This window comes from Triticum dicoccoides, chromosome 5B (genome assembly GCF_002162155.2).
Source record: "Triticum dicoccoides isolate Atlit2015 ecotype Zavitan chromosome 5B, WEW_v2.0, whole genome shotgun sequence".
In the NCBI taxonomy this organism is placed as follows: domain Eukaryota; kingdom Viridiplantae; phylum Streptophyta; class Magnoliopsida; order Poales; family Poaceae; genus Triticum; species Triticum dicoccoides.
In genome coordinates, this window is record NC_041389.1 from 77,323,862 (window position 1) to 77,336,254 (window position 12,393).

At 46.9% G+C, this 12,393-nt stretch overlaps 1 pseudogene; it reads right to left on the minus strand.

Moving 5' to 3' along the window:
- LOC119309123 overlaps positions 1-11,732 on the minus strand; it is a 61,736-nt pseudogene extending 50,004 nt beyond the window's left edge.
- Between the last annotated feature and the right edge of the window lie 661 nt (positions 11,733-12,393).

Below are 12,393 nucleotides of genomic sequence, written 5' to 3' on the forward strand. Positions count from 1 at the left end.
CATATTTGGAGAAAAAATAGGGAGAAAGAATTATCGCGCACAAGACGGAGCCGCCGCCACCTCCTATTCTTCATCGGGAGGCCAGATCTGGAGTCCGTTTGGGGCTCCGGAGAAGGGGATCTTCGATCTACATCATCACGAACCCTTCTCCATCGCCAATCCATGATGGTCCCCACTAGAGTGAGTAATTCCTTCGTAGACTCACTGGTCGGTGAGGAGTTGGATGAGATTCATCATGTAATCAAGTTAGTTTTGTTAGGGCTTGATCCCTAGTATCCGTTATGTTCTGAGATTGATGTTGCTATGACTTTGCCATGCTTAATGCTTGTCACTTTGGGCCCGGGTGCAACGATTTTAGATCGGAACCATTTATGTTATCACCATTATATCTATGTTCTAGATCCCATCTTACAAGTTCTAGTCACCTACTATGTGTTATGATCCGGCAAACCCGGAGTGACAGAAGTCGGGACACTTCCCGGTGATGACTGTAGTTTGAGGAGTTCATGTATTCACCATGTGTATTTGCTTTATTCTGGTTCTCTATTAAAAGGTGGTCTTAATATCCCTTAGTTTCCAATAGGACCCCGCTGCCACGGGAGGGTAGGACAAAAGATGTCATGCATGTTCTTTCCATAAGCACGTATGACTATTTGCGAAATACATACCTACATTATATTTATGAATTGGAGCTAGTGTCGTATCGCCCTAGGTTATGACTGTTATATGATGAATATCATCCAACAAATTCACCAATCCAATGCCTACGAATTTCTCTTATACTATTTCTGCTAAGTTACTACTGCTACTGTCACTATTGCACTTGCTACAAAATCATTGATATCACTGTTACTGTTACTATTGCTATTGCTACTACTACCAAAACTATCATACTACTTTGCTACTGATCACTTTGCTGCAGATAATTAATCTCCAGGTGTGGTTGAATTGACAACTCAGCTGCTAATACTTGCAAATATTCTTTGGCTCCCCTTGTGTCAAATCAATAAATTTGGGTTGAATACTCTACCCTCGAAAACTATTGCGGTCCCCTATACTTGTGGGTTATCAGGACCTTTTTTGGCGTCGTTGCTGGGGAGGAGAGCTATATTTGTTGAGTCACTTGGGATTATTATCAAATTATCACTATGAAGAATCTGAAGGATGTTAAGACTAAGATTTTTTTTCCTCTAAGACGAGGGGGGGTAAGGAACTGCCATCCAGCTCCGCTTTAGATTCACCTTCTGTTATAAGTAGACTTGCAATAGCACCACATGTTATCAATTCTGATATGTCGCGAGTTACTGATGATGCTACTTCTGCTATGAATGCTACTCATGATGATGCTAGTACCTTGCTTGATGATAATGTGCCACTAGGTGAATTTCTTGATGACCAAATTTCTAGAGTAAGACAGAATGAGATTGTTGAAACTGATGAAGAGCTTGAGACTGAAAATCTTGAAACACCTGTTACACCTAGTTCTCCTAGATATGAATTACCAAAGGTACTGGAAGGTTATGTTATGGCTGAGGAGACAACTAGAGACATTCTTGCTTGTAAGGATAGAGATGATGCAAGTATAAAGAAAAGACTTTGAATGCTAAAATGAAATGTGATCCTCATTTTGCTACTTCACCTATCTTTGTTAATGATAAGGATTATGAATTCTCTGTCAACCCAGAGTTAATTACTTTGATTGAATCTGATCCTTTACATGGTTATGAAACTGAAACTGTTGTGGCACATCTTACTAAGTGGAATGACATAGCCACCCTTTTTGCTCGTGATGAGAAGATTCGCTATGATTAGATTCTCAAATTATTTATGTTCTCATTAAAGGGTGATGCTAAAGCTTGGTATAATACCCTTGCTCCTGATTGTGTGCGTAGTCCCTAGGATATGATTTATTACTTCTCTAAAAACATATTTTCTTGCTCATAAGAAACAAGCTGCCTTACAGGAAATATTTAACTTTGTGCAACTTGAAGAAGAGAGTCTCCCACAAGCTTGGGGGAGGCTTCTGTCAGTGTCAAAACCGGCAGATCTCGGGTAGGGGGCCCAAGTTGTATGTCTGAGGATCAATGGTAACAATGGACAAAGGGACACAATGTTTACTCAGGTTTGGGCCCTCTTAAAGGAGGTAAAACCCTACGTCCTGCTTAATTGTATTTGATGAGTATAGGGGTTACAAGAGTTGATCTACCTCGAGATCACAATGGATAAACCCTAGATTGTCTAGCCTATGAATGTTATGATCCTATGTCCGGTCTAAGACCTCCGATTTATATAGACACCGGAGGGGATTAGGGTCAGAGTCGGTTTACAAGAAAGGAAACAGTATATCCGGACACTTAATCTTGTCGTTCACGCATACAGGAGTCCTAACCAGACACGGGAGGTGGCCTTCTTACTTTATCTTGATGGCCCATCAGTCCGGCCCATATTGAATAGACCGGATGCCCGAGGGACCCTTAGTCTAGGACTCCCTCAGTAGCCCCTAAACCAATCTTCAATGACGAGGTTTTTGGCATATGGATTGTCTTCGGCATTGCGAGGCGAGTTCCTCTCCTTGAATAACATACATCAGCTTTCCCTTTGAAAAGAACTATATCGGGCTCTGTATAATTAACACAACCTGTTGGGGATATAACTACTGAGTGTAAACCAGCCAGGAGGGCCCAGTTCACCCTCAACTATACCAAAGCCCATGAAGAATCCAGAAGATGGTGAAGTTATTAAATCAAGCTTAGAGGCCTAATAGCCCAAAGGCGGATTAGGGCCCATAGTGGTAAACCGCCATGACTATGTAACTTGTAATGTAAGTTAGGGAAGGAGAGACCGAACCGAACGCTTTGTATGAGTCGGTTTGGATCTCTGTAGACCGGCCGGGCGTCAACCTATGTATATAAAGGGACGACCCGGCGGCGGTTCAGGGACAACAGACAACAACTCGAGACTCAGGCAAGCATATTTTGCTCCCTGGTCATCGAAACCCAATCAATTCCATCACAATTAGACGTAGGCTTTTACCTTCATCGAAGGGGCCGAACTAGTATAAACTCTCGTGTCCCTTGTCTGGTTTAATCCCTTCAATCTAACCCGTTGCGATGGCTCCACGACTAAGTCCTTTCATGAGGACATCTGATGTGTTAATTCCACGACAGTTGGCGCCCACCGTGGGGCTATCGCACGATGGTGTCGAGTTCTTGAAGGGCTGCTCTAAAGGACTTAAGGGGTACGTGATCGGCCAGATGACCAAGAGTCGTCGCGGCAAGCTCTACATCGATGGCGAAGGATGGGGCCCGAGGCCGGTCAATCGAGTACGGTACCTGGTCCCCTTCGGCGGAATTCATGTCTTCATTGGCAAGATCGGCGAACCGGGCCCTGAGCCGGACATCTGCACCGACCTCGTCGAGACGGCTTAGCGTGCGAGTCCAGCCTGGGTTAAGCCCTCCATGAAGCGTGTGTTCGTAGGATGTGTCCATGGGATCGGATCTGAAATGGTGTCTGAAGGCGAGGCGGCTGTATATTTCGACGGCGAGTCATCCACTGGCGAAACTGAGTCCTTGTACTAGATTCATAGCGGTGTGTTCGAAGGATATTCCGATGGCAACAGTATTCCAGACCTCCTTGAACCGCCAAGTCGGGTTGCTTTTTACATGGTCGGAACACAACCCATGTTGCAGTCTTCATCCACCGCAGCAATGAATACCGGATCAGCAGCCACGGCAGGAGTCCCGGCGCGTCGACCGGCTCAAGTCCTCTCCGGATTGATGGATGCCTGGGCGAACTTGTTAACCACAGCAGTCACCCCGGAGACGCGGAATCAGCACAACGGACGTTGCAAAGCTGAAGGACCAAATAACACAGGCTAAGGAGGACCTGACAGCTGAGGATACTAGGATGGCTGAAGAACGAGCTGCTTTGGATGCCCAGTCTCAGCGGATACAGGCACAGAATTACCAGCTCATGCTGGATCGGACCGCATCAGAGGATGTAATGTGAAGGAAGTACCGGTCCTGTCTGCCGCCGATTTATGAAGGGCTAAATCTCTTTCAAACGCCAGGCGCTGGGCCGAGAAATCCGGCAGCTGCAAAACGGACTGATGCGCCTAGGACAGCCCCGGATCAACTACGGAGAGCAGAGCCCCTCCGACGAATAGATAACCCGCCGCAATACGTGTCTACACCACCGGGTCACTTCTCGAGCCCTCTGGATAACATGATTGCCGCAGCATCACGCCTGGCAGCCATTCTGATGGAGGGTGATTCAATAGCAGCAATTGAAACTCGGCGAGCGAGAGACCTTCTTCAAACCGCCATGGTGCAGCAGCAGGCTTATTCATATAGTCAGGATAGAATTCATTCAACCCCTCGTCCGAGCCCAAGCTATAGCAGGCGTATGGATGAACCGGAGGTGTCTAGCAGCGCGCGGCATCGTAATGCCCAAGATGTGGTGGATCATGGCAGGGCACGAAGGGATGCCGCTTTGGGTCATTATCAACCCGCCCCGATTCAGCCAGTAGCGTCAGTTGACCGAGGCACGGGGCTTGCCTTCAGTTCCTGGGGAGTGTCGTGTCTCAATTCCGGCTCTCCGTAATGTGCGTCCGCCCAAAGATTTCAAGGGTCCATGCAAAGTACCTAACTACACGGCGGATCAGCCACCTGAGGCGTGGGTTGAGAGTTATGAGATGGCAATGGAGATGCTGGATGTGGATGAAGCGGCCTGTGCAAAGTACTTCACAATGATGTTGGAAGGAACAGCTCGTACTTGGTTGAAAAATCTGCCAGCTAATTCCATCGAGTCATGGGATCAGTTGAAGGCCCGGTTTATAGCCAATTTCAAAGACACGTGCAAACATCCCATGTCCATTGTGGATTTGGATGCTTTTGTTCAAGGGGAGAATGAGTCAACAACTCATTGGGTACGCCGGGTTTCAGAAGTTTTGCACTCGTCCGACCGGATTAACGCTGGTCAAGCGATTATAACACTGGAGCGCAATTGCCGGTTTAAGTCACTGAAGATGAAGTTGGGACCGCTCAAGTGCCACTGCAATGACATGGGAACCCTCATGGCAGCCTTGGTCAAGTATGCTGATTCTGATAATACCAAGGATCCCGATTCTAATAATGAGAAATCGGAGAAGGGAAAGAAGAATGGCGGTGCAAAGGGACAGCAGCACAGCCAAGGAGGCCATGGGAATAATGGTAAGCGTAAAGCGGATTCAGATTTTGTGGCTAACGCTAATGTGCAGCGTCGTAAAGGTAAACCGCCCCAGCGCGGCGGGGCGATGAATTTGGAGCGTTTGTTGAATCAGCCCTGTCCAAAGCATGGGACCAAGGAGGCTCCCGCAACGCATCTCTGGAAAGATTGTAACATTATGAAGGAGTTCAAAAACTCTGATCTTTTCCGATATGATCAGGGTTCGTCGGGCGGTTCAGGTCCAGGTTTTCATGGTGGCGGCGGTTCAAACTCTGGGTTTCAGAATAATCATGGCAACCAGAACAACCAAGGTGGTAATAACCAGCAGAATAACCAAGGGAGTCAGCAGCAGTCGGGTTACCAGAGTCACCCAAAGCAGTTGAATGGTGGACAGTATCATGTATTCACCACTAGTTTGTGCAAGCCTGACCAAAAGCTTCACAAGAGGGCAGTCAATACTGTTGAACCGGCAGTTCCACGTTATGTGCGGTGGTCCGAGCAGCCTATTGTGTGGAGTAGGGAGGATCATCCGCCCCGGGTTGACAATCCGGGTCAGCTGGCTTTGGTGGTGGCGCCTCAGGTGGGAGGTTATAAGTTCACCAAGGTACTCATGGATGGAGGAAGCAATATCAACATTCTGTATTATGAGACCTTCCATCGCATGGGGTTGACAGACAAGAATCTTAAACCGTCCAACACTATTTTTCATGGTGTGGTACCAGGTAAATTGGCATATCCTGTAGGTAAGATCGCTTTGGAAGTAGTGTTTGGTGATGAGCATGACTCCCGGTCTGAGACATTGGCCTTTGAGGTAGTGAGAATCCAGAGCCCGTTGCATGCACTGTTTGGGCGGCCGACTTATGCAAAATTCATGGCGAGACCTTATTAGATTTATTTACAGCTCAAGATGCCGGGTCATAAAGGGACTATCACGGTTCATGGAAGTCGAAAAATCGCTTTGGATTGCGAGGAAGGTGAGGCGGCTTATGTTGAGTCAGTTTGTGCTATAGAGGAGCTGAAGTTTTATAAGGAGAATGTTGATCCGGCAGATATGACCCCTCTGAAGAAGCCCACCACTGAGCATGACCCAACCTTGCATTTCAAACCGGCTGACGAGACAAAGCTTGTTGACTTCGTGCCTGGCGATTCGTCCAAGCAGTTCAGCATCAGCACCAATCTGGATCCAAAATAGGAAAGCGCGCTCATCGAGTTCATCCGTGAGAACCGGGACATTTTTGCAAGGAAGCCTTCTGACATGCCAGGTGTATCGAGGGAACTCGCTGAGCACACTCTTAATATTGATCCAAAGTTTAAACCGTTCAAGCAATTTCTTCGTCGCTTTAATGAAGAAAGACGCAAGGCAATTGGTGAAGAGGTAGCCGGGCTGTTGGCTGCTGGATTTATAGTCGAAGTGTTTCATCCTGAATGGTTGGCTAATCCGGTGCATGTTCTTAAGAAAAATGGCACCTGGCGTATTTGTGTAGACTACACGGACTTGAATAAGGCTTGCCCGGCTGATCCCTTTGCTCTCCCGCGGATTGATCAGATAATTGATGCGAAGGCGGGTTGTGAGCCCCTGAGTTTTTTGGATGCTTATTCAGGATATCATCAGATCAAGATGGCAGTTAAGGACTAGGAGAAGACAGCCTTCATCACTCCCTTTGGAGCCTTCTACTATGTTTCTATGCCCTTTGGGCTCAAGAGTGCCCAGGCAACTTATTAGCGTTGTGTGCAGAATTGCCTTCACACGCAGATTTGGCGTAATGTTCATGCCTACATCGATGACATTGTGGTAAAATCCAAAAAAAGGAGATGTTGATAAATGATCTCAAGGAGACGTTTGACAATCTTCGGGTTTACAAGATGATGTTTAATCCGGATAAATGTGTCTTTGGTGTTCCGGCAGGCAAGCTTCTCGGTTTTCTTGTGTCCAACAGGGGCATTGAGGCTAATCTGGAAAAGATTAAGGCAATCACATCCCTGGCCAAGCCGAAGTGTATCAATGATGTTCAGCGTCTAGCAGGTCGGATTGTAGCCCTTAGCCGGTTTATCAGTCATTTGGGAGAGAAGGCAATTCCTTTGTATCGGATGTTGAAAAAGACGGATGATTTCGTCTGGAGTGACGCAGCCAATGCGGCTTTTGAGGAGCTAAAGCGGCAGTTGGTTGAACCATCAATTCTTGCAGCCCCAGTTGATAATGAGCCTTTGCTTTTATACGTGGCTACCAATGCCCAAGCGGTCAGTGTGGCAATTGTGGTTGAGCGTAAAGAAGCTGGAAAGGAATATCCGGTTCAACGACCTGTATACTACGTCAGTGAAGTCCTGATCGAGTCAAAACAACGCTATCCACATTGGCAGAAGTTGGTGTACGGGGTTTTTATGGCCAGTCGAAAACTCAAGCAATATTTTCAAGGCCATCCCATCACAGTGGTTAGTTCTGCCCCTTTGGGCGATATCATTCAAAACAGAGAAGCAACTGGCCGGGTTGCCAAGTGGGCAATCGAGTTTGGTCCACACGGTTTAAAGTATGTACCTCGAAATGCCATCAAATCTCAGGCCCTTGTGGATTTTATCAATAACTGGACCGAGTTGCAAGCACCAGAAGACAAACCGGATAATATGTACTGGACTATTCATTTTGATGGATCCAGGCAGTTGGAAGGCTCGGGGGCTGGAGTTGTCCTTACTTCCCCTCGAGGTGATAAAATTTGCTATGTCCTCCGCTTGATGTTTCCTTGTACTAACAATGCAGCTGAGTACGAAGCTTTACTCCATGGTCTCTGTGTGGCCAAAGAGATGACCTTAAGTCGAGTTCGTTGTTTCGAAGATTCTGATCTGGTGGCTCAGCAAGTTTCTGGTACTTTGGATTCTAAGGATCCACTCATGGCGGCTTACAGGCGTGAGGTGGATATTGTGGCGGGTCACTTCTAAGGGTATCAGGTTGAGCATATCGATCGGCGCAAAAACGAAGCAGCAGACGCTTTAAGCCGGCTTGGATCTCAGCGTAAACCGGTACCTCCTAATACCTTTTTAGATATCTTGCATAATCCGTCTGTTAAGTTGCCTACAGAAGAGGATTTGGCTGTTCCTGATCCGGAGGCTTAGTTGGTGGCCGCTTTACATGTTGTACCGGATTGGACGGTTCCATATCTGGCGTATATGAACCAGGGCGAGCTACCAAATGATAAAGTCCTGGCTCGACAGATAGTCCGGCGATCCAAGTCCATGGTCATTCACAATGGCGAGTTACACCGTTGTAGCGTTTCAGGCATATTTCAGCGTTGTGTTTCTCCGGAAGAAGGCCAAGAGATCCTACGGGAAATTCATGAAGGGGATTGTGGTCATCATACCGGTTCAAAGTCCCTGGTTGCAAAAGCTTTTCGTCATGGGTTTTACTGGTTGACAGCTCATGCTGATGCGGAGGATCTGGTAAAGCGATGTGATGCTTGTTAGAAATTTTCACGCAGAGCTCATGTTTCGGCTCAGGAACTACGGATGATTCCTATCGCTTGGCCTTTTTCTACTTGGGGGCTTGATATGGTGGGGCCCTTTAGACATTCCCAGGATAAGAAGACCCACCTGTTGGTAGCAGTTGATAAATTCACCAAGTGGGTTGAAGTGGAGCCTGTCAGCAAGTGTGATGCAGCTACGGCGGTTCAATTTCTTAAAAATATTATCTTCCGTTTTGGCTTTCCACACAGTATTATCACGGATAATGGTGCCAACCTTTCCAAAGGTGAGATGGAGGATTTCTGTCAGAGAGAGCACATCCGGCTTGACCTAGCATCTATGGCGCACCCTCAGTCCAACGGTCAAGCGAAGCGTGCTAATCAAGAAATTTTGAAGGGTCTTAAACCCCGGCTCATGATTCCCTTGAAGCAGACGCCGGGTTGTTGGGTGGAAGAATTACCTTCTGTGTTGTGGAGTATCAACACCACCCCCAATTGCTCAACAGGTTACACGCCTTTCTTTATGATATACGGGGCAGAGGCAGTTCTCCCAAGTGATATACGTCATGACTCGCCCCGGGTTGCTAATTATGTTGAAGCGGACAACGAGTAAGCTCGTCAAGAGGCACTAGACCTGTTAGATGAGAAACGGGATATGGCTCTGGCTCGATCGGCGGTTTATCACGTGCGGCGTTATCACAGCCGCCGGGTTAGGACACGAACCTTTCAAGAAGGTGACTTGGTGCTCCGGCTCATCCAGGATCAGACTGACATGCACAAGTTATCCCCGCCTTGGGAAGGACCCTTCGTGGTCAGCAAAAATCTGCACAACGGATCATACTACCTCATTGACATTCGAGACAACTCACGCAACTCTGAGGAGGAGACCCGGCGGCCGTGGAACATAGCTCTCCTCCGGCCTTATTACACTTGAGCCATAGGCTCTTCTTTTGTACATATTTCGACAATGTATATATTATGATCAATAAATAAATCAGCATCGTCCTTGCTCTAAGCGGGGCCTCTGCTGTTTTTTCTCAAACATTCTTTGAGTTACATGGGGGCTTCAGCTGACAAAGCGGAGTACTACCTGTTAAACCGGCTATCACGCCACAACATAGCTTGGGAGCTTCACACCCAAGGGGCCAAAGAGAGTCTTGCTGCTATGCACAACTCAAACATAGGCACCCAATGAGCACAGCTCATCACGTTACTTGGGGGCTCCTTGTGTCAAATACCAAGGAGTTTGAATGGACCCTTGTAGCTAGGTATCGACCCACGGCTTGGAAGCCTGTTATATTTACCTAAAACCCCGGGTTAACCTGCCTTCATCAAGGAAGACACTCCTATCCAGGTCATCCTGGCACGGCCCTCCGAACGTTTGACAGTTACTCTCATTGAGACCCTGCACTTGTCAAAGTTAAAATGGTGATTGGTTAGTTGGAGGTCCATCTTAAAAGGCTTTGTTAAATGGTTCAACTCAGCGGCCTGGCAGCCCACAAAAAGCCTCGAATTTGGGCCTGGCAGCCCTCAAAAAGCCTCGACTACACGGTTTTATTTGTGTTTTGCTGAATTTTATGTTAAACCGATTTTTTTGGCCTGGCCAGTCATCTTATTAGCCCAGTATTCTTTAAACCGGCTTGGTTTGCAACTACACGTTGACAGACCTTATTCTTAAACCGGAGTTTGTTAACCCGGCCTGGCTTTGACTACCTATCACCAGCTTTGATCATCTGGTGTGCATCATCACCCGGTATGATTTACTATACGACGTCAGTACATGATGGAGTTATACAAGAATTTCATATTTGGGTTTTCACCCTTATTACAATCAAAGTTGACCAGCCAACTAAACAGGGATATTACATAACAGGTATGAATCATTTCATATTTTTACGGTTTGATTATCAATCAGGCCTTTTCTTGGGCATTATGACCCGTCCTGCGGTAAACCGCCAGGATCATTTTCTTTTTTATGTACACACAAGAGTTGCATATTATGATACTTGAACCAAAATTGATATTGACATGGCGGATCACATAAAGTATCTCCTACTGCACGATGGCAGCAGATCAAAATAGTTTTTGCTACCCTATTACAAGGCACTCAGAGGCCCAAAATATGGAATTGTTTCACAAAGGACAGTTTCTGACATATCAACCGGATTGACGGATTAAGCTTCATCACCGGGTTGATGTGAAGTAGATGGGTCATCTGGCGTCGGTTCAGCTTCCTCCTCCCCATCCACTGGCTGGAAGTCATTGGTGGTCCAGTCAATCCGGGTTAAGGCCTGAAAGACAGCCTCTTCACTTATAAGCTCAGCCGGATCAACGTCAGGGGCGTAAGTGTGCTTACGGATTGGTGGAACAAGGTTCCGCACTTCAGGAATAACAGCTTCAACTCGTTTGTTGTTTGCGTCGTAGAAGGATCGGTGAACCGTCAGGTTAGCCTCTTCTGCCAACTGACTCACCAGAGGACGCATCTCCCTTGTTACCCTTTTGAGGGCGTCGTTCTCAAAAACTTCGCCGTTTTCTTGTTCACTGGGGAAGCCCTTGGCTATATCAGCCGGATCAAGATCATCTATCCATGCCTTGGCGCGAGTCAGTGCTAATAAAGTGCCAGCCCGGGCAGCGGATCACTTTAACTCTTCTATCTGCGCTGGCGTCATAGATAGCCGGTACAGCGTGTCCTTGATCAGTGTTGGAGCCGCATTGTCATAAGAAGTGGCACAAATAACCCATTGGACGCCGGTATACAGCTGTTCAATCAGCGTATACACGGCCTTGAGTTTCTTCCGCATATCAGAACCCAGATGAGCAATGCGACTACCTATAGCGGTTTAAGAAGTTCATGTTAAACCGGAGAAATTTCCAAGCAAAATATTCATAAAGCCTTGGCAAACAGTGCTTACCAAATATTGCAGAGGTCATGGCATTGACTTGGCGCTTTAATCGAGTAAGCTCCTCTGTCACCGGTTTAAGGGCTGATTCAGTGTCTTCTGCCCGCTTCAGCAATCCGGCCTTTTCAATATCCCAGTTGGCCTGCTCAGACTTGAACCATTCCTTGAGCTGCTCCATGGTGGTTAAGGCGGTTTTCAATTCATCCTTGGCCTTGGTGGTTTCTGCTTGTTGGGATTTCAGATTTTTCTTGGAGGTCAGCAATTTGCAAGACTTGTTGGTTTATCTCACTCTGCAACAGTAAGAAGAGCATGTTAATATCTTTGTCAAAGTCCCAAGCATATAACCAGTTATACACTTGGCACTTGCGGGCTAATGCGGATCATTTTTCTGCTGATTATTGAAGTCCCAAGGATTAATACAAGTTTTAATCATGGCACTTGGGGGCTAATGTGTGTTTGATCAAAAATGCACAAGGAAGGTTCATACAGTACAGTATGGAATATACAAAGTCCCGGTTTGACTTTCTACAGACAAACCGGCCCTTGGGGGCTACAATACAATGAAGGTACAGAACAAAGATCAAGTTGTTTACCTCGTAGCGCTCCTTCATCAGGTTTACTAAACTAGCTTCATAATCACGGCTGGTGTAAAGCCGGTTCAAGAAGCCGGAGTGAAGGTCTTGAGCAGAGAGATCGACATAAGCTGACAAGTCAGTCTTCCCCTTTCCCTTGCTCATAGCAGTGAATTCATCCTTGGCGGTATGCTTTGATAGAGCAACTGGATTACCAGGGGCGGTATATCCAGTGCCAGTAACAACAACATCATCATCTTTGGCCGA